At 44.6% G+C, this 16,078-nt stretch overlaps 1 protein-coding gene and 1 non-coding gene across 2 annotated transcripts in view; both read left to right on the top strand.

Moving 5' to 3' along the window:
• Nucleotides 1-16,078, top strand: part of ERC1 (ELKS/RAB6-interacting/CAST family member 1) — a 503,932-nt gene that overhangs the window by 326,719 nt on the left and 161,135 nt on the right.
• On the top strand, nucleotides 4,925-5,078 carry LOC115478258. Its single transcript, XR_003943479.1, has one exon. It is a non-coding gene; the product is annotated as a 5.8S ribosomal RNA (ribosomal RNA).

The raw sequence follows: 16,078 nt of genomic DNA, 5'->3' as shown, positions 1-16,078 counted from the left end.
TTATTTATTGCACTTGTATCCCACGTTTTCCCACCTATTTGCAGGCTCAATGTGGCTTACAAAGACCTGTTATGGCATAGCCATTCCAGGGTAGCAGATACAATTGGTGTTGCAAAAAAGATTAAGGATGACAAAAAGATCTAAGCAAACAGTTATAGAGATGACTTTCTGAATAAGGGTGGAGCGGTGAAGTGTTGTAATTAGGCTATTGATTCTTGTGGTAGGCCTTGTTGCAGAGAGAGGTTTTCAGAGATTTGCGAAAGTTAGTTATTTCGTTGATTGTTTTCAAGTTAGTTGGTAGTGCATTCCACAGCTGTGTGCTTATATAGGAAAAGCTGGTCATATGTGTTAGTTTGTATTTTAATCCTTTGCAGCTAGGGAAGTGTAAATTAAGAAATGTGCGAGCTGATCTTTTAGCATTTCTGGGAGGGAGGTCCACGAGGTCTAGCATGTAGGTCGGGGCATCACCAGTGAAGTTTCTCTCTTAGGGGTTTTGCACTTTCATATTTTGTTTTTCCAAATATGAGTCTGGCTGCAGTGTTCTGGGCTGTTTGAAGTTTCTTGATAGTCTGTTCTTTGCAGCCAGCGTAGAGTGCGTTGCAATAGTCCAAGTTACTTAGCACCATTGACTGTACCAGGTTGCGAAAAATGGATCTTGGGAAGAAAGGTTTTACTCTTTTAAGTTTCCACATGGAGTGGAACATCTTCTTAGTTTTTTTTTTTTTTTTGTTACATTTGTACCCCGCGCTTTCCCACTCATGGCAGGCTCAATGCGGCGGGCAATGGAGGGTTAATTGACTTGCCCAGAGTCACAAGGAGCTGCCTGTGCCAGGAATCAAACTCAGTTCCTCAGTTCCCCAGGACCAAAGTCCACCACCCTAACCACTAGGCCACTCCTCCACTCCCATGAGTGAAGTTGTATTCTTCACGTGGGTTTTGAGTGTGAGATTTCGGTCGATGGTAACTCCAAGAATTTTCAGATTGATTGAGACGGGAAGGGAAAAGTTTGGTGTGGTTATGGTAGTAAATTTAGTGGTATTATGTTGTGAGGTGAGTATAAGACATTGTGTTTTTTCTGCGTTAAGTTTTAGCTGGAATGCATCCGCCCAGGAGTGCATGATTTGGAAACTTTGGTTGATCTCGTTGGTGATTTCCTTTAGATCATGTTTGAACGGGATGTAGATAGTGACATCATCTGCATATATGTAGGGATTGAGGTTTTGATTGGCTAGTAGCTTGGCTAAGTGTATCATCATTAGGTTGAAGAGGGTTGGTGAGAGGGGGAATCTTTGGGGACTCTACAATCAGGTGTCCATGGGGCTGATATGTCCTCTTTTGTTGTTACTCGGTATGATCTTGTGGTCAGGAATCCTTTAAACCAGTTAAGAACGTTACCTCCAACTCCAAAGTATTCTAGGATATGTAGTAATATTCCATGGTTGACCATGTCGAAGGCACTGGACATGTCGAATTGTAGGAGAAGTATGTTATTGCCAGGTGCGATTGTTTGTTTAAATTTATTCATTACAGTCACTAGTACTGTTTCAGTGCTGTGATTTGACCGAAATCTTGATTAAGACTCATGGAGAATTGAGTATTTATTTAGGTAGTTAGTGAGTTGTTTCATCACTACGCCCTCCATAAGTTTGGTTATCAGTGGGATAGATGCTACTGGGCGATAGTTAGTTAGGTCATTTGTACTTTTCTTTGCATCTTTAGGTAAAGGTGTAAGTAGAATGCTTCCTTTATCCTTTGGGACGAGGCCGTTTTATAGCACGTAGTTCAGGTGCCTCATGAGGTCTGTTTTGAGTTGTAGGGGGGCAGATCTTATAAGGTTAGTAGGGCAGATGTCTGGTTTGCATTGCGACTTGGCGTATCTTACAAGCAATTGGGAGATGTTGTCGATCAAGAGTGTGTCAAAGTTGATCCATGATCAGTCTGCTGGTTATTCCCCGGGTATTGGATCTAAGCACTATATACAATTTTTCATCTCAACATATCTTGCACTTGGCCATAGATTAGCAAAAGGCCATATTGAACTATTTTGCTGAACTAGGGACACCCAAGTGCAAAATTCAATGTTGTGTCTAAATGCCTCAGTGTCTAACCGAGGGGAAAACTCTAAATTCCCAGTTAGAGGCAAAAACATCTGTTAGGGAATGTTACTTTCAAGTATATTAAAAGGACATGCCACGCTTCTTGTAAGGGCTTCAAAAGTATATTGCGCTTAAACACTCATGGGATTCTTATCTGCAGGGGCTTGTAAATGATAATGGGGGGTATAAGGGCGAACAAATTGCCTGTTCCATATCCTGTGGAGTAGTCTTCTAATTCCAATACCCAGATCCTGATATGCCTGAAAAGACAGGCTAAGTTATATAAATACATGTTAGGGACACCTAACCCACTCATTTTCCAGTTTCTTTGCAAAAATTCCATCTTCAGTTTAGATGTTTTTGTTTCTCCAACAAAATTTAGCTATTTCCTTATTCAATTTACGTAGCTCTGTACTCAAAATACAAAGTAGTACATGTTGCAGGACAGCCATCTGGGAAACAGTCATGGGAAATAAGCTAATTCTGCTGCTCAGAGAGCGGTAAGGCGCTCCAGATCACAAACTGTCGCTTGATAAGTTGAAGCAAATGAGTGATAATACATTTATATGTGTTTTGGATTAGATGGAAGTTGAATCCCTAACTATGGGAATGATTCTGAAGCCCATTGCAAAGGAAAGTGTCCCTCTCAAGATTTTTGACTATGCTGATTAGTCGCTAATACTTCTGATTTACTCATGTTCAATTTAAAGCCTGAAAAATCCCCATATTCTTGAATACTCACTAGAAGTACAGGTAGTGATTCTTTAGGGTGTATCAAATGGACCTGGAGATCATGTGTGAAAGCGGAGATTTTAAATTATGAGCTCTGCATCTGCATCCCCGTAATGTCGAGGCTACTTAAAATCTCTCAAATAAAGGGTCTAAGGTAAGCACGAATAAGAGTGATAAAGGTCATCCCTGCCTGGTGCCCCACTTAATAAAAAAAAGTGTCAGATGCTACTCCATTTATCCAAAGATATGCTTGAGGGTTACTATATAATGCGTCAAAGCTAGCAGTGATGACTCCCCTTGGGATTGTACTACTAAAGTAGCCAAAATTTTTCTAATGTTTTTAACTGCCCAGTTGTCTCTTACAAATCCCACTTGAGGATCAGCATTTAATTTTGGTAGTGATTGTGTTAAGTGATTAGCAAGGGTTGTTGCTAATAATTTAGCTACATACAAAGCAGGAAAATAGGTCAATATGACTCTGGAAGAGTTGGCTGTTTACCTGGCTTTGGAAATACTATTAGTTGGGCCAGACGCAGGGAGTCAGGTATATTCTTCTGTTCTGTTATTAAACATTGCTGTAAGAGGCAATGCAATCCCCTTTCCTATGAGTTTATAAAATTCTGCTCTATACTACTACTACTACTACTTAACATTTCTAAAGTGCTACTAGGGTTATGCAGTGCTGTCTTCCCTCTCCTCCATCCAACCATGTCCAGCACCTTCCCTCTTTCTCTCCTATCCTTCCACCCATTACCCTCTCCCAATCCTTCTGTCCATTGTCTCCCTCTCCTTCCGTCCATTGTCTCCCTCTCCTTCCGTCCATTGTCTCCCTCTATCTCCCCTTCCTTCTAGACAGTTCTCTCTCTCTCTCTCGACCCTTTTCCATTCAGCATGTCCTTTCTCTCCCCACCCTTCCAGTGTCTTTCCTCTTTCCCTCTCTACCCTTCCATCCAGCGTCTTCTCTCTTTTTGCCCCCTCCTTCCAGCATTTTCCCTCTTTCTCCCTCCTTTCATTCAGCATGTCTCCATCTGACAGCTAGGGTCTCCCCCAGTTTCTCCCCAGCAGCTTCTCTCTCTCTCCTGCCCATGTCCCCTCTTTCTCTCCCCATTTTTCCACTCATCTGTCTCTCTCTGTACCCCTCTTCCATCTAGCATCTTCTCTCCCCTGCTCTTTTCCATGTCCCTGGCTCTCCCCTGCTCTTTTCCATGGCCCCTCTTTCTCTCCCCATCTCTCTCTGACTCTCCCCTGCTCTTTTCAATGCCCATGGCTCTCCCCTGCGCTTTTCCATGTCCCCTCTTTCTCTCCCCATCTCTCTCTGACTCTCTCGTGCTCTTTTCCACATCCCTGACTCTCCCATGCTCTTTTCCATGGCCCCTCTTTCTCTCCCCATCTGTCTCTGACTCTCCCCTGCTCTTTTCCATGTCCCCTCTTTCTCTCCCCTGCTCTTTTCCATGGCCCCTCTTTCTCTCCCCATCTCTCTCTGACTCTCTCCTGCTCTTTTCCATTCTCTCTCTCTATCTCTCCTCCAGCGTCCTCACTTCCTTACCGTTTCCAGGCATGTTCTTTCCCTCCAGGCCTCTCTACAGCAGCGCTGACACAAGAACAAAAGGAAGCGCGGGGCCACAGCAGCCTTCAGGCATGCGCTGTCGGCTCTGCCGTTCCTCTGCCCCCGGAACGGGAAATTGATGTCAGCGGGGGCAGAGGACGGCAGAGCCGACAGCACATGCCTGGAGGCTGCTGCGGCCCCGCTCTTCTTTTTTTCTTATGCTGGCTGTGGAGAAAAGCGGCGGCAGTGGTTCAGTGCGGTGCTTGTTCCTGCCGCCGCTCAACAGAAGCGGCGGCGGCGGCGGCAGCAGAATTCAGCGGGACTCTAGTCAGGGCTACATTTGGAGGAGGAGGAGGCAGGCAGGGAAGGTCACAGCTGGGCTGGGGAGGATTAGCCTCCCCAAGCCTCTTATAAGGGGCGCCTGTGCCCCTGCCTCCTTTCCTCTCGCTCCGTTGATCCACTTTCAGGAGGTACCGGTCTGAGAGCCTGGACTAGAAGCTTCAAGTTAATTTTTTTCTTCTGTCTTCGTCAATCTGCTTGTCTGAGAAACACCTCTTAGTGGTGGATCACTCGGTTCGTGTGTCGATGAAAAACACAGCTAGCTGTGAGAATTATTGTGAATTGCAGAACGCATTGATCAACAAAACTTGGAACACACCTTGTAATCCTGGGTTACTCCTGGGGCTACGTCTCTCTGAGGGTCACCTGTTCCATCAATCATCTCAGTGTTTCTTCCTCCCCTTTCCACCATTCATCCTCTGCCACCGGTCTGCCAACTCTCCGGCCACCCTCTATCCCTCCACCCTCCTCAGGGTGGCTTCGGGTGCGCCCTCTTCTGTCTGGCTGCGGGCTGTGGCTGCCTTCCATTTATCTCCCCTTTGACAATGACGTTCGTGAAATACAGAGTACTATTAAATCTGGGTTAGATTTACATAATAACATAGTAAATGACAGTAGATAAAGACCTGTACGGTCCATCCAGTCTGCCCAACAAGATAATCTCATTTTACATGGTATGTGATACTTTGAGGCATATTTTCAAAGCACTTTGGGAGGCTAAGTTCCATAGGTTTCTATGGAACTTTGGGAGGCTAAGTGCTTTGAAAATATGCCTCTTTATATGTATACCCGAGTTTGATTTGTCCTTGCCATTTTCAGTGCACAGACTGTAGAAGTCTGTCCAGCACAGTTCTTGTACTAAAAGGTCTGAAGCTAACGTCGAAGCCCCTTAAAATTTACACTCAAGCCCATCCATATCTATTCAGTCACGATCAGGACGTAGACTGTAGAAGTCTGCCCAGCACTGGTTTTGCTTCCCAATTACCGGTGTTGCCACCCAATCTCCTCTAAGATTCTGTGGATCCATTCCTTCTAAACAGGATTCATTTGTGTTTATTCCATGCATGTTTGAATTCCATTACCGTTTTCATCTCCACCACCTCCCGCGGGAGTGTCACATGTATGATTATCTCCCAGTTGGTGAGATGTCATATGTTTGTGCTCGATGCAAAGAACTCTTAGGTCTCAGAGAACGAGTCTGTTCTCTTAAGGCTAGTTGCAGACTTGGAGGAGCTAAAGGAGACAGAGTGGTACATAGAGGAGTGGTACATAGAGGCCTACAGGGACATTGTAGAGAAGTCTCACCTCCAGTTTGGCAGCTGTTGTGCCTGGTGAAGCTGAAAGTAATCCTGTAGCCAGGACCAGCCCACAAGGGGATGCAATATCTTCTTACACTGAGGATGTGTATCCAGAAGCTCTACTGCTCAGGAGGGAAGGTTTAGGATGGCTGTTGTAGTTGGTGGTTTGATTATTAGGCATGTAGATAGCTGGTTGGTTGGTGGATGTGAGGATCGCCTGATCACTTGCGTGCCTGGTGCGAAGGTGGCGGACCTCAAACGTTATCTAGATAGGATTTTAGATCGTGCTGGAGAGGAGCCGGCTGTCTTGGTACATGTGTATACTAATGACAGGAAAATGTGGGAGAGAGGTTCTGGAAGCCAAATTTAGGCTCTTAGGTAGAAAGCTCAAATCCAGAACCTCTAGGGTACCATTTTCTGAAGTGTGCATGTTTTAAATTTCTTCCTAAAAAATTTAAATCTTTTTACAATTCAGGTAAAGAGAGCCATTGTTAAGGAAGCAATAGAGAGAGCCTGTGTGTGTCATCATTTCTGTGTTACTTGGAGAGAGGGAATTAGAACCTTTTGTTAAAGTGCAGTGGGCAGGAGGGCATATAATTCTCCAACAATCCTGTTAACTTCTGTCTCGATAATGCCAAATTTAAAAAGCAAACAAGCAAAATCCTCTATTATTCTGGCAACCAGTGCAAATCTTGCGGCTCACTCCACTTAGTAAACATGCAGTAGCATTTTGAATCAATTGCAGTGCTTTTTTTGTGCTGGTAAGCAACGGTACGGCATACTGGCACCTTTTTTTTGAGGCATCACCAATTTGAAAGCCTACCTGCTCTTACTGCAGCGATTGGTCTCCCCCTTCCCCTCATGACCTCCAGGCTCTGTCCCAGGCTGTTACCTTCAGGAGCGGGCATCTCTCCTCAGCATGATCGATGGTGCTGCTAAGTTGCCTTGATGACTGTCAGTAGCGACACCGCAGCGATTAAGGCAGGCTGCCTCTGTCTTCCCAGCGATGCCTCCGGGATCCCGCCCTCTTCTGACGCAACTTCCGTGTGGGCAGGAGCCCAGAGGCGTCGCTGGGAAGACAGAGGCAGCCTGCTTTACTCGCTATGGTGTTGCTACCCTCAGTGATCAAGACAAATTAGTAGCATCTTCGGACCACGGGGAAGAGAAGAAGAATCAAGAGTCGCCGGCAGTCAGGACCTGAGGCTGGGGTGAAAGGAAAGGGGAGAAATGCTGGATTTATGGAGGGAGGGAGAGAGAGGTGCTGGATCTGGAAGAGACAGGATATATGTGGGGGAGGAGGAGGTGGGAGAGAGAGATAAAGATCGGATTGAAGGAGTGGAAGAGAGTGGGAGATTTATTGGAGACCCAAGAGAGAATGATAGTGGACCATGATATGGGGGTGGGGGGAAAGAGAGAGAAAGACTTAACAGGCCCCAGCGTAGGACTGCCGGAGGAAGGAAAGAGAGGGAGAGTGAAGGATCAGAGAGACAGAGGAGAGATGCAGGGCAAGGAGAAAGCATAGGAGAAGGGACACACAGGGGCAATGCTGGACACAGTGAGGGGGAGTAGGGTGGGGAGGAACAAATAGGATAAAATGCAGGAGAGGGCAAGACAGAGAAACACAGAGGGAAAATGCAGAATGTAATGGGAGGATAGAGACCCTGAGACAGTGGCGTAGCCAAGCCACCCACTTTGAGCTCAGGCCCACTCAGTAGCAGCACACCTATGATGTGGGTGACAGGGATCCCAAGCCCCACCAGCCGAAAACTCTCAACAACTGCATACCTTGTAAATAGCAGATCTTCACCTGCAGCGATGAGCAACTGATACATGCTGTGGGGCCAACATGAGCAGTGTATATTAGTTGCTGCTCACTGCCAATGAAAATATACTATTTAAAAGGTATGCGGGGGTGGGGGGGATGTTTGAGAGACCATATGGCATGCAGGCGAGAGAGGACGAGACCATATCACTTGTGGGACAAGGCGGAGTTCAGCCCACCCATCTTTGACCCAGGCCCACCCAAAATTGGGTGTCTGGCTATGCCTCTGCCCTGAGAGGGCAGATTATGAATGTGGATGATGGAGGATAGGGACAGGGACACAAAATGGAGATGCTGGATGGGACCAATATGGACACAGAGGGAAGATTGATGGTGTACATAGATTGGAAACAGAAAAAAGATCCTGCAAAAACAGAAAATACACTGGACCAGCGTGACTAGGAAAATAAAATGCACAGACAATAAAGTAGAAAGAAATATTTTATTCTGAATTTACTAATTGAAATATATCAGCTTTTGGAAATATTTGTATATATAATTGAAGAAAAAGCCAAAAAAAGTAAAATAATTTTAAAAATAACATAAAAACATCAAAATATTAAATGGAGGTTTTTGACCCATGAAAAATATCCACAGCTGATTTGTGACAATCATATGGGGCCTCTTTTACAAAGCCGCACTAGCGATTCCTGCGCGGTAAATGAGAGGAAGCCCATTCAGTTCCTATAAGCTTCCTCTCATTTACTGCACAGAAATAACTAGCGCAGCTTTGTAAAATACCCCCATAGTGTCCTCTTGCAACTGAGGTCTTTTTTTTTTCCTCTATTTTAAATATTGAGGTTAACTATACTATTATCAGTAGAGATCAAGTGTCTTTCTTTGCACAGTTTTGGGAGCTTTTAGAAATGCCCATCTCTATCTTGCATTTTAGTGTCTATTTCTTTACTATTGCTGTCCATGCAAAACCTGACTCCTTGAGGTTTCCAGTTCACTGTTTTGCCTTCATGTCTCTATTACTGGTCTGTGGTCCCTTGTTTCATATTTGCTGAGGGTCTGTCTCTGTTTTATGCTAGTTTGGAGATCTTGCAGCAGTCCTGTTCTGTTTGCGCACTAGGTGTGGCATTGGTGTTTTAGGGCCTGGTGTAATATTTACTGCGCTGCCTTTTCATGAATAAAGTCTTTAGAAGTTAGTGGTGGTATGGTACAGTAATGTTTTGAGTGTGTTTTTGCAAATTTATGTATAGTGTTTATACGCGACATAGCTGGTATAAGGGGTGTGGCTAATGTGGGTGTGGCTATTGTAGGGGTGGGGCCATATGTGGTGACCCTGCCCATAATGAGTATCGGCACCTTTTTTTCTACAAAAAAAGCACTGATCAGTTGTAATGGTGTTACGCTCTGCTACACTTCTCCAGGATGGGTCGGTTTCTGTTTCCTAACCCGGCAGCCGTCATCCGGCTTGGAGCAAGAGCAGCAGCCATCTTGGCTAGCTCAGGAGGGGGCAGCCATCTTGTCTAAACGAGAACAGGAAGGAACTCAATATCTGGTCGTGGGAGGATCTCCTATGGGGGCTGCCATGTTGGATGCACCTGAGTTTGGTTTGCTCTGATTGCTTCACTATTTAAAGCACTGCCTCCAGGCCTTCTTTGCTTCGGCCTCAATTGTTCTGAGGAGTTGCTGGGGGAGTGCTGTTCACTGACTATTCTTCTGTTCCTGTTTACCTGTGCACCGGACCTTGGCTAGTTTTCTCGGATTACGCTTGTTTGCTGCCTGCCTTGACCCTGGACTGATTTTGACTATTCTTTGCCTGTCGGAGTACTGGTTCTGGACTGTGTCTGTTTCCTGCCATCCTGGTCAGCGGCTGTGCAACCCCGCCGGTTCCAGAAGTCCTGGTGGCCGCCTGCAGCTGGGAGCTCAACTCCCGGTGAACGGTGGTCGCTTTCCACGTGAAGCTAGGGGTTGTCTGGCTGCCTGACTGAGTGCGGTGCACTCCATCTCTGCCGTGCACTGTCGGGGCACAAGGGCTCAGTACTACCGGGTCATAACAAATGGCTTTAATACCACTTCGGGAAGACTGAGATAAACAGTGTTGCACTAATCTATGATCTCTTTTAATGTAAACTGTGGAGAATATTGAAATCTGCAGTATAGAATAAATAAATTAATATTAAACCATAATGCAGTCTTCTATGGTGGACCAGCAGTTGCCACCCTGAAATCTTCCACATAAAAGCATAAAGAACAGATGACCTTGTATGTTACTTGACTGAGCGAGGAATTTCTCCCTTCCTGCTCAGATCGCACACATTCTAGCATTTGTCCAGGCAGGTCTTCAGAAAGGATTGGTGTTCTCTAAAAGTTCAGGTTATAGCTTTGGCACATTTTAGGGGCTAACTACAGAAGACATCTTTTGTGGCTCACCCGGATATCATTCGATTCTTGCAGGGAGCGGGCCACTTATGGCTTCCTTTTCTTATGCTGTGTCCAGTGTGGAACCTTAATTTAGTCCTTTGGGCTCTTCAGAAACCTGTTTGAGCTACTCTGGAAGGCCGCCTTGAAAGATTTTATACTAAAGACAGCATTCATGTCAGCATGCAGGGTTTCGGAGCTTCAGGCTTTTTCTTGTCAGGATCCTTTTCTTTGCTTTTCAGAGGCAGGGGGTCTCCCTGTGCACAATTCCTTCTTTTCTTCTGAAAGTAGTATCAGAATTTCATCTCAACCAATCTGTGGAGTTTCCATCCTTTCACAGAAAGGAAGAGGCAGCGTAGTATTTTTCCTTGAAATTTCTCTGTGTTCTTAGATCCTTCAGTAGATATCTGGAAGCCACAAATGAGTTTTGCAAATCGGACAGACTGTGCTTTTTGGTAAACAGAGACTTGGCCTCATGACTTCCAAGCCCACAATTGCTAGATGGCTGAAGGAGACTATCACGTCAGCTTATTTGCTTGTGGGGAAGCAGGCTCCTTAGGCCTTGTAGGCTCATTGTACAAGGCGTAAAGTGATATCCTGGACGGAGACTGCTTTACTGTCTCCAAAGGTTATTTGCGAGGCAGCAATATGGTAGACGCTACATACCTTTGCCAAGCACTACAGGATGGATGTTGTGCGCATGGATGCCACTTTTGGGGTTCGGTCCTCAGGGCGGCAGTGCCAGGATCCTACCCACTGCATGTATTGCTTTTGAACATCCCACAGGTTCTGAAATAGTGGGAAGCTTCGTAATGGAAGGAGAAATTCAGTCTTACCTGATAATTTTCTTTCCATTAGTCCTTCCCATTGTTCCAGAGACCTGCCCAAGTTTTCTGAGATGTTTAGTCGGCATGAAATAATGGGCCAAATAATGACTGTCGCCTTGCATGGTACATCCCATAGGAGCCATGTAATCAGTTGGGTTGGTTGTGAGCCCTTGGGCCCTGGCCGAGGCCAGCAGGGTGCCGACCCAGGCCAAGGGGAGACCGACCCACCACCGCACACCCCAGCTACACAATACCCCCTAAGCTACCCCTCCCCACAGTCCCTCAGGAAGAAGGGAAATAGGCATACAGGCGGGCCTCACGGCCGATCCGGAACCCAATCACACACAGGGAGGGGTGAAAGAACCCAGAGGGCCCCAAGAGGCCAGACACACGCTGAACACCAGCAATAGGGCAGCGGGGGAAACAAAGGACCAGAGCGGGCCACGCCCACGCAGGGGACTAGCGCAGGACAGGGGAACTAACACAGCAACCCCCCCCCCCACCAGGGTAGGAGCCCCAGGCAGAAGCCAGAGGAACCAAACACAAAAGGAAGGCAGAAAGCCCTTGCCTCAAACCCACTGTAGACAGAGGCACACAGAACACAAAGGGTTAAGCTTGTAGAGCCAGCAGAGAGAGAGTGCCATAAATCAACAAACAATCAGAGAGAACGCTTCCCCTCCCGAGAGGGAGTGGGGCCCATCCAACAAACACACTGGCAAAGGCAGGAATACAATACACACAGTACACAAAGGGTTAAACTCACTGAGCCAGCAGGCCGGGACACTGGGAAGAGAAATCCTTAAAACAAAAAAACAAAGGAGAACGCTCTCACTCAGCCCAGAGCCCCGGAGGCTGAGCAATGCCCAGCCCCCACTAAACAACCAAGCAGCTGACCCTGATTACAGAGCTATGTACACACACACACACACACACACACACACACACAGCAGCAGCTAACCCAGAGGGAAGGAAAAGAATACTCTAAATCAACACAGATCCCTGTCAGAACCTAGAGCACGTTCTGAGAGAAACCTATCAGGCTTTCCTGTTACCACCAAATAAGTAACGCAAAAGCAGAGAAACTCCTCAGCTGCAGGCTAAAGTACTATCCCCTGATGTCAGCACAACCCCTGGCAGCCAATCAGAAGAGACATCCCCCCTCCCCCTCAGCCAAACCGGCAGAATCATAACAAGCCAGCTCTGTGGGTGCTTAAGCACTCCCAATAGTGAACAAACTTCTTGACTGTGTCCAAGGTTTCCATTGTGTTTAGCACCCCCAATAATTTTGAAAAGTTGGCTGCTATGGTACTTCCTGGATATATCTTGTTTTCTACAAGTTGTCCAGAGATGAGAGGTCCATACCTGATTGCTCGTCTGGTTAGTGTTAGTTTAGTGAGTTGTTAAAGTTGTGTTTATTCTGGGTTTATCCTTACTGCTTGTCTACGTAAATACTGAGGAGCTGGTCTGGATGCCAAGAGAGGTATGTCTCAGCTCAGTTTTCAGTTCTCTATCTGCGCCTGCTGGTTAAGGTACACAACTCTTCCACAGGTTCTGGAATAGTGGGAAGGACTAATGGAAATAAGATGATTGGTGATGGTTTTTATGGTTTTCGGCAAAGAGTTCCAAAGCTGAGTACTGATGAAAGAGAAGCATGTAGCATACGTAGATTTATACTTGATGCCGTTGCAGTTTGGTAAATGTCTTACCTGATAATTTAACTTTCAGGAAATCACTAAAGACCATGTTATTCGGAAATGCTTATCCCACAGCCTCTGCATATGTCCCCACTGTTGGATGCGCATCGATCTAGAGACATTTTGGACACATTCCCCTTCCCTCTTCCCTCCTGGTTTTCCTACTCCTTCCATCAATTCCTACTCTTCCCCATTATCACTTGTAGATTTTCCTGCTGTATTAGCTTCATTTTACTGCATTGGCGTTTGCCTCCGTGGTGCGCTGTAAGCCACATTGAGCCAGACACTGTTTGGAAACTGTGGGGTAGAAATGAGATAATAAATAAATAAATGTCTTTGTATGTCTAGTTATCTACTTTTTCATGGTAGCTTTTTCATGTTTCTCAAATCTTTAAAAATTTTTGAACTTTGAGTTCAAGTTCTTATGTACAATGCTTCCGAAATGATTTGCTGCTTAAGGCAAAAAAATTATTTAGAGCTATAATCAAAAATGTTGTTCCAACTAATGTTTTTCAAAATGAAAAACAGAATGCTTCTTGTCAAACTATGGCAAATTAATTATAACAAATGTCTAATTTGAAAAGCACAGGCAGGGATTTTTTATTTTTATTTATTTGGAATGCAGATGCTTACATGTTCCTTGATGCATCCAGGATAATGATGGTTTATTTTAAACCACACGATTTAAAAATAAATGAGATGGACGGTATCTGTAGTGCCAGTTTTCATGGAGAAGCTAAACCTGCTGGTCAGATACAGCTGTGAGTTACACATTTTTCTCTATCTATTTTTCTTTTTGCTTTGAGTTCATAGGTATCTTCAGACAACAAACATTGCTTGTCTGGGATGATTTCCTGGTTTAGTTTTGCTGAAAGAGCCTTTTTATCCAGTAGTTATTTTTAGCTATTAAAGTCTGAGTGTTCTCAACTAATGTGCTGAAACCTAAAAGGTTTAGAAGTCAATTTAGAGCTAAAGGGGATGCAAGTCTGTTACGGATGGCCCTTCAACACTTACTAGGTTAAAGGGGCTAGTTCAATCACTTTTGCCATTCTGTATGGGGGAGAAGCATAGGTCCCATCACCTAAAGCTGTGTTTCTCTGTGGACAAAGAACTCAGTACTAGTCATCCTTGAACCTTATTTAGTTTGCATGCTTGACATACCACTATGGCCTGGACATATGATAAAAGCAGTTTACATTATATAAAACAAAATAAGGGAAGAGGGGGAGGGTAGGGTAAGTAACTTTAGAGGATTAGAGACACTGTAAGCAGTACCAGAGAAGGAAATGAAGAAGAGATGGGTTTTGAGGGCTTGCTTGAATCTAGGGAGGGATCTTTGATTTCTGATGTGCAGTGGCAGGTTGTTCCACAGTTTGTGGCCTAGATAACAAAAGGTGGAGTCATGAGTAGAGGACAGCTGCACTACTGAGGGAGGTGGTATAGTGAGAGATTATTGTCCGCTGAGTGAAGACAGTGGAGGGGAGTGCAGGGAATGAGGTTGTTGAGGTAAGCAGGAGCAGATGGAAGTCTTGACTTCTATACCAGCAGAAGGATTTTGTATTTGATGCGTGATGAAATAGGAAGCCAGTGGTCTGCGTGGAGGAGTGGTGTAACATAGTCAAATCGATGTGCATTATGAAGGAGCTTGATGGCGGTTGACTAGACCAGTTGTAGACATTTTAGAGAACGAAGAGATAGACCAGCATAAAGAGAGTTACAGTAATCGAGATGCAAGATGACTAGGCCCAGGATAATGGGATGTAGAAGGGCAGCAGAGAGAATGGGGCAGATGTGCTGAAGGGCAAAGAAAGTAGAAAGGAGAACAGCATTGATTTGTGGCTTAAAAATAAGGAAAGAATCGAAGATGACACCAAAAATCTTGGAATCGTGGAACAGAACTGGGTGGCCATCCAGACATGGAGGGAAAACGAAACAGACCAAGTGAAGTAATGATTATTAATGATGCATGATCCTTTCCTCCTCCTTGGTTGTATTAAAGAATGCAGCTCATTTTACTAAGAGCCCTTTGTCACTTGCATGGAGAGAGTATAGGCTATATCATGCCAACTGTTTTGTCGCTTAAGGAAGGTAAAGATTCTCTGATCATGTATCAGTCTCAATCCATGAGAATGCTGCCTTCCAAAAGCAAATATTATAGCTAAATATTAGTTATCCAATTTACTGCTTAGGATTCATTGTTACTCACTCATGGAAACCATTCTATTACCCAGTGACCTATATGGTATTTACTAGGAAAAAATGGTCTACTGTCAACAGTTCAGCATCAGTTTCCAAACAAACTATGCTGCTTCTATCACTCAGTCCTCTCAAAGGAAAGAACAATTTGTCCTCTGTATGCAATGTTATTTTCAGGCTTTTAGCTCACATGCCCAATTCCAACTGAAAGGACAGAGCACAGTGTAGGTATTCAGTGAATGGAGGGACAATGGAAGAACGATAGGCAGCAACAATGAAACCATTGTACTTAAATCAAGCAAACTTGTTGAATTGTGTCAGGTATCCTTGATATAGTTTTTAATACCAAAACTTAATTTAATTTTAATTTCTTCTAGAAATAGACATAGGAGGAAGAGGTCATGCAGTATTACCAGGGAAAGCACAGCCTGTTAGAGAGTGCATGCTAACACCTAGCACAATCTGCTGCAGGATCCTTTTTATTTGTAGCTGTTAGTAAATGACCCCCAAAGTGAGGCAGAAAAGGCAATAAGCCAGCCAAATGTTTGCAATGCATCACCCAGTCAACACAAACAGGATAAAACTTTCTTTACAGATATACATGAAAGGAAGGAGAATTAATGGTAGAACAAGTTTAGGAAGAGGAGAATTGAAAGAGAGCAGTTACCTTAAATACTTTTAATGTTTACGTTAGAAAGAAGTGATGATGCTCACTGCAGAAGAAAAAGGGCAAAGCAACCCTACAGATGAACAAGGCTACTTGTCTATCTCTACTTTTTTGTGGGCCATAAGGCAAGGACATAGAGGGCTGTAAGGTGAACACATTGCTTTTTGCTAAGGCGTTAGTATCAATGTACTGACATGACTGAAAAATAGACAAGGCTAAGGAACTCTGAGGCAATAGGTCTCAGGTATTGAAAGAACTAAAGGAGGTATTGACTTCCACTCATAGCTCTGTAGAGATTAGCACCACTGCATAAGGATGGGAAATGAAGTGGAAAATTATAGACTTTTTTTAAGTTCAGTATGTGTTGAGTAATGAAAGCACTGTTGAAGGACAGAATAGTGCAGTTCCTTATTGCTAGTATTCTAGAATATGTGCCTACCCTTTCTAAAATGACTTCCACACAAGGTTGATAGAAAATAGTTTCAGATACA

The sequence above is a fragment of the Microcaecilia unicolor genome, chromosome 9 (assembly GCF_901765095.1).
Source record: "Microcaecilia unicolor chromosome 9, aMicUni1.1, whole genome shotgun sequence".
NCBI lineage: Eukaryota > Metazoa > Chordata > Amphibia > Gymnophiona > Siphonopidae > Microcaecilia > Microcaecilia unicolor.
Note: the sequence above shows the minus strand (reverse complement) of the source record. Positions and strands in the feature narration are given on the sequence as shown.